Here is a 7,022-nt window from a genome sequence, read left to right as displayed (position 1 = left end):
CCCAGGGCGCGATCCGAGACCCGGGATCGAATCCCATGTCGGGCTCCCGGTGCATGGAGCCTGCTTCTCCCTCTGCCTGTGTCTCTGCCTCTCTCTCTCTCTCTGTGACTATCATAAATAAATAAAAATAAAAAAAATAAAAAAAAAAAAAGAAATCCAACTGGAAAAAAGATACAGGGCAGCCTGGTGGCTCAGCGGTTTAGCGCGCCTTCGGCCCAGGGCGTGATCCTGGAGACCCGGTATCGAGTCCCACGTCCGGCTCCCTGCATGGAGCCTGCTTCTCCCTCTGCCTGTGTCTCTGCCTCTCTCTCTCTGTCTGTGTCTCTCATGAATAAATAAATAAAATCTTAAAAAAAAAAATAAGTTGAAAAAAAGTTGAGTAACAACAAAGAGTTAAATAACTATCTGAAATAGTAACATAAGAGAACAGTATACTGCTAGTGGGAATGCAAAATGATAAAACGAGTATGGCAAACTGATAGTTTCTAAAGAAGTTAAACATACACCTCCCACATGATCTCACAATTTCACTCCTAGGTACTTAGCCAAAAGAAATGAAAATACAAAGATTTCTGTCACACAAAGATTTGTACACAAATGCTCACCGCAGCTTTATTCACAAAAGTCAAAACTTGGGAACAATTCCATTTCTCAACCTATAACGCAATGGTCAGTCTCACTGAGAGTAAAATGGGATCAGTCGTGGGCATGAAATGTACAGCATAGGGCACACAGTAGAAGGTATTGTAATAGTGTTGTATGGTGACAGACAGAAGCTACACTTGTGGTGAGCACAGTGCAACATATGGAATTGTCATTTACTATGTTGTACACCTAAAGCTAATGTAACATTGAGTGTCAACTATCCTTTAATTAAAAAAGAAAAGTAAAATTGGATCAAATTTTGGTAATGTTTCTCATTTGAACAAAAACATGTTCTTAGTTGGGAGTGTTAAATTAGTTGAACAAGGAGGCCATGAGACTGGGGTGGCTTTAATGTATTAGTAGCCTGAGTAAACAAACTAAAATTTAAGGCTGTAATGCCTCAAGATTAAGAAATCAAAACCCAAGGACAATCAATCACAAACAGCATACTAGGCTTTCCCTAATAATGCAACTGGTTTTTAAGCCACAGCAAATCAGATAATTCCTTGCTTTGCTTCCACTGCTTCTCTGTAAGTCTTCCCCTATAGGGTGGTGCGCTCCTAACTACTTCAGGTGTTGCACTGCCACATTTGAGTTTTGCTCAAATAAACTCTTAAAATTTTTAATATGCCTCAGTTTATCTTTTAAAAGGAAGAAAGTTCTCTATTAAACCAAGCTTATTAATTGCTCCATTCACATTTTGTTTGTCCACACCAGCTGCTGTTTCGATAGAAGTGTATTTGTCTCCCATGCGACTGTGGATCAGTCATTCCGACCATTTATTTTCAGGCTTTGTTTTGTACATTTCAAAATGATGCTACTGGCATAGTGCAGGTCTCCTTTGGGTGGCAGCTGCTCCGGAGCAGAGTACAAAAACGCACTGGCTGGAGTCAATGGTAGGAAAAAGCGTTTATTTTTTATTTATTTTTAAATATTTTATTTATTCATGAGAGACACAGAGAAAGAGAGAGGCATAGAAACAGGCAGAGGGAGAAGCAGGCTCCATGCAGGGAGCCCGACGTGGGACTCAATCCCAGGTCTCCAGGATCATGCCCTGGGCTGAAGGCTGCACCACCAGAGCTGCCCTAAATAAATAAAATCTTAAAAAAAAAAAAAAAAGAAAGAAAGAAAGAAAGAAAGAAAGAAAGAAAGAAAGAAAGAAAAAAATGGCCTGAAGTGAAGTGGCCCATTTCAGTGAAGTTGTCAAATCTTTCATCATGTAAATAATTTTCATGTCTCTCTTTTATAATAAACTAATGGTACCCAAGACACACAAACAAAGACCCAAAATGTTTTTACCTTATTTTTAAAGATTTATGACTGGTAGCTTGTGCCTTTAATCAACATAAAATACCCTCTTTGTCCTTTATAATGCCTTTTCCTTAAACACTACTTCCTGATACTAATATTGTCATATACGCTTTCTTTCTTTGCCTGATAAGCTATTCTCCATTCTTTCACCGGGTCTCAACTGTATGTGTCTTAACTGTAAAAATATAGCTAGATCTTGGATTATTTTTTTTAGGATTTTGTTTGTTCATTTGACACAGAGAGAGAGAGAATACAAGCAGAGGGAGTAGGAGAGGAAAAAGGAGACTCCTGGCTGAGCAGGGAGCCCCATGTGGGGCTCAATCTCAGGACCCCAGGATCATGACCTGAGCCAAAGGCAGATGCTTAACAGACTGAGAACCTAGGTGTCTTAGATCTTGGATTTTTTTCACTCAAAAGAGCCTTTCTCTTTTACAATAATAATATAACGCACGCATTCATGTTTATTTCTTATAACTATATATTTGGCCTTATTCCTACCATACTATTTCATGTTTTATACTTACTGTGTTTCTTGTGTTCTCCCCTTTCCTTGTCATTTCTGGAAGGCTTATTTCTTTTTTCTTTTTTTCTTTTAAACACAGGGCTGGGCTCACAGGAGATACTCAACAACTGCTAGCTCTCTTACACTGCCTTACATTCCAGATTATTATTCAGTCAGACACACTGAGTTGCTGAAGTTTCCTGCAGTTTCTTTCTCTTTCTTTCTTTCTTTCTTTCTTTCTTTCTTTCTTTCTTTCTTTCTTTCTTTCTTTTTTTTAAGATTTTATTTATTTATTCACGAGAGACAGAGGGAGGGAGAGGCAGAGACACAGGCAGAGGGAGAAGCAGGCTCCATGCAGGGAGTCTGATGTGGGACTCGATCCTGGGTCTCCAGGATCACACCCTGAGCCAACGGCGGTGCTAAACCGCTTAGCCGCCCAGGCTGCCCTGGAAGGGTTATTTCTTGTTCTTTATCTGTTTCACTTGCTCTCACTGTCTTTGTCTTCCTTAATGTTTTGGTTTTGCTACAAGGAGCTTGAATCTTTTTTTTTTTTTTTTTGGCTTGAAACGTTTTTGTTCCCAAGGTCCCTAAAATAATTTAGTAAAGCTACATACCCCACATATATTTTTAAATTTGGCATTTAAAATTCCTCATCATAATCTTAAACAGTGTCAAAGGATGTCATTCTTTTTTTTTTTTTTTTAAGATTTTATTTGAGAGAGAGAGCAAGATCAAGAGAGATCATAGAGGGAGAGGAAGAGGGTGAAGTAGAGTCACTGCTGAGCAGGGAGCCAGATGCAGGGCTGGATCCCAGGACCCTGAGATCATGCATGACTGAACCCAAGGCAGACACCTAACCAACGGAACCATCCAGGCACCCCTAAAGGATGCCATTTCTAATGTACCTGGAATTACTGACATTTTAAAACAAAACTTCTTCGCATCATTCTTTTAAATGTGTTCAATGAATCTGAATACCATTGTTATTTGCTAATCATCATCACACATTTTAAAATATGAGCTGAAAAAAAAGAATAAAATAAAATATGAGCTGAGGATTTGACTAAGAATGGCTGGCTGGGGTGGAGGGTTGGTATGTTCCAGATCTGAGAATTCAACTAAACATTGCTACTAGAGCAGTAACAAATATTTGCATACATGAGAATTTAACAAAAGTATTCATATTGAGGTTAGTGGGAGCCTATTTTCTTACTGTCAATGAGTTAAAATTATGAAAAGAGGGAAGGTTAGAATAAACTCTTTGGTGTTGAATTGGATTGGAGTTATTGGTCTGCACGCATGAGCTTTTAACATAGATTAATACAGGGCAGCCCGGGTGGCTCAGTGGTTTGGCGCCGCCTTCAGCCTAGGGCCTGATCCTGGAGACCCGGGATCGAGTCCCGTGTCAGGCTCCCTGCATGAAGCCTGCTTCTCCCTCTGCCTGTGTCTCTGCCTCTCTCTCTGTCTCTCATGGATAAGTAAACAAAATCTTAAAAAAGAAAAAAACAGATTAATATAAAAATAGGTTTAAATATACGTAAGTCTGTCTCTTTCTATATCTCTCTATATACACAGCTATGCATACACATGCACATAAATATATTTCCTAATTCTATCCAGTGAGAGAACCTAGAAGCAAAGATATCCCAGAGCAATGAGCACACCTAGTGCCCATATCTCTGTCACTAAATATCATTCTCCACTAAAAGGAGTCAGTACTCATTGGAGAAATGGCCAATGCCAAGGCTAGACCTGGGAAAGAATTTGGAATATCTGTTTCTAGCAGACAACAAAAACGTGCTCAAAAAGGGATTGGGACATGTCAAAGAGCACACATGTCAAAAAGAGGCTCCCATATATGCTACAACAGAGATAGCCTTGAACACATTATACTAAGTGAAATGAATCAGACACAGAGATAAATATTATGTAATTCCATTTATATGCGATACCTAAAATAGGCAAGACTCTATATAGTCTTCATAGGCACACAGAATAGAAGATACAGAATAGAGGTAATTAGGGCCTGAGAGGTTGGGGGACTGCAGTCATTGTTTCATAGATAACAGAGTTTCTGCTTGGGATGATGAAAGAGTTCTGGAGATGGATAACTAATGGTGATGGTTTTCTGACAATGTGAAGGTACTTGAGGCCACTGAATTGTATGCCCAAAAATAGTTACAATGGTAGATTTTATGTTATGTTCATCTTACCACAATTTAAGACGGGGGGCTCTGAGGGCACCTTAGTACTTCAGTTAGTTAAACATCTGGCTTTTAGTTTTGGCTCAGGTCATGATCTCAGGGTTGGGAGATCAAGCCCCACACCGAGCCCTGTGTCAAGTTCCATGCTCAGCACAGAGGCTGCTTGTCCCTCTCCTTTCCCCTTTGCCCCTCCCCCCCACTTTCTTTTTCTCTCAAATAAATAAAATCTTTAAAAAGGGTGGGGGCCTTTCATTGGCCAAATCTGAGACAGTCTGAAAATCAAAATAAATAGGGCAGCCCCGGTGGCCAAGCAGTTTAGCACTGCTCTCAGTCCAGGGTGTGATCCTGGATTCCCGGTATCAAGTCCTGCGTCCGGCTCCCTGCATGGAGCCTGCTTCTCCCTTTGCCTGTGTTTCTGCCTCTCTCTCCCTCTCTGTGTCTCTCATAGATAAATAAATAAAATCTTTAAAATAAATAAAAAATAAATAAATAACATAGTAATAGATTTTTAAACTTATTTAGCAATTTTAAAAGTAAAATAGGACTTTATGAGTTGATAATTATATGAATAGATAAATAAAAGGGAAGTTCTACTGTACAGTAGAATTCTGAGTAATAGGGCACCTGGGTGGCTCAGTGGCTGAGTGTCTGCCTTTGGCTCAGGTCGTAATCCCAGGGTCCTGGGATGGAGCCCTGCATTGGGCTCCTTGCAGGGAGCCTGCTTCTCCCTCTGCTTATGTCTCTGGCTCTCTCTGTGTGTCTCTCATGAACGAATAAATAAAATCTTTTAAAAAAATGATCAACAAGGTATTTTATATCTTTTGTTTTCATACTAAGTCTTCAAACAGAATATTTTACATTTGCAGCATATTTTAATCAGAGTAGCCAATTTCAAGTGCTCAATAGCCACATGTGTTAGTGGCTACCACACTAGAGCAGTTATAAATTTCAGATTATAACTGCCTTTTGTTTTGTTTTACACTGACATTTATTTTGACTTCATGACCTACGGCTTCTCACCACTGTTTCTTGCAGTTCACAAAGTCTAAGAACTTTGTGTTTTATATATCTCTTATCACAAGTGTCTGGTAAATGTTTTGAAATATTAATGGCACCTGATGCAAGAATTATCAGATTACTCTTACAAAGAGGATATGAAACTGTTCAAAGGTTTGGAGTTGAGTGAGATTTCATGGATAGTAATCTGCACTGGGTCAACTTACTGTTTTTGAGCATGATTTTAAATGTTTATCAAAAAGATAAAAGCCTTGAAAACAAAGCTGGGGGAGTCAATTTGGACATTCCATTTCTACCCCATTAATCAAGACCAAAATGCAATCCATCCACCTTTTCTCCTCTGCCCCAGCATCTTGTGCCTTCTCCACATGGTTACTCATGTACACCCTGCTGGACTAACAGGGGCCTCATGGCATTTTCTTTTTCTGCCTACATGATTTAAATTTTAGTTTCATTGAGACCTCTTACATAGTGCCAGATAGTCTCTTGGTGTTCAAAACTGGTAACTTAAAAAAAGGTTGCATGACAGTTACATGACTTTTCTCAAATCTCTTATAGATTTCTATAAAGGTGTAGGTCTCAACCAGAAGGCACTCTAAACACTTCTTGCAAATGGCCAGGAGGCTAGGAGTGAGCCTCCCATCCGGGGAGGCACACTAGGAGCTGGATACCTCCAAGTTGATGAGAGTTACAAAGGAAGCAGGCTTGGGGCTCCTGGGTGGCTCAGGGGTTGAGGGTCTGCCTTCCACTCAGGTCATGTCCAGCGGTCCTGGGATTGAGTCCCACACGCGGCTTCCTGCAGGGAGCCTGCTTCTCCCTTTGCCTGTGTCTCTGCTTCTTTGTGTGTCTCATGAATGAATAAATAAAATCTTAAAAGAAAAAAAAAAAAGGAAGCAGGCTTCATTGTCCTGCGGAGTCTCTGATCACACAGTGATCACCAAAGCAGTATGTGCTCAGGGCGCCCTCAGTTTCAATAGTTTAGCTTTGCCAACTTGGAGGAAGAAAAGTGCCCGTGGGAGGCTCATGGCCTACTCCCGGGAGTAACAGAAATTGTGCCCCTTTAAAGGGCCTGTGTATCAAGCTCCTTCTTCCCATCCTGTTTCCTCCCCACCAAAATAAAATTGAAGAGCTAATCTGACTTCAGGACATGGAAAAATTACTTGGAACCATTGTCTTTTCACTTTTTGCCTATTTCCAATCACCAAATGGGAGTTTCACTAATCTTTGCATCCCTGGACTCTAGTACAGGCCTAGGCACAGAGGAAGCAGTAACTGCTTGTTAAAGACAGTATCGCTTTGTAATTCTAGGGAATTTCACATTTTTGTAATTTGCTTCAAAAAAC

Source organism: Canis aureus, chromosome 27 (assembly GCF_053574225.1).
Source record: "Canis aureus isolate CA01 chromosome 27, VMU_Caureus_v.1.0, whole genome shotgun sequence".
Lineage (NCBI taxonomy): Eukaryota > Metazoa > Chordata > Mammalia > Carnivora > Canidae > Canis > Canis aureus.
Note: the sequence above shows the minus strand (reverse complement) of the source record.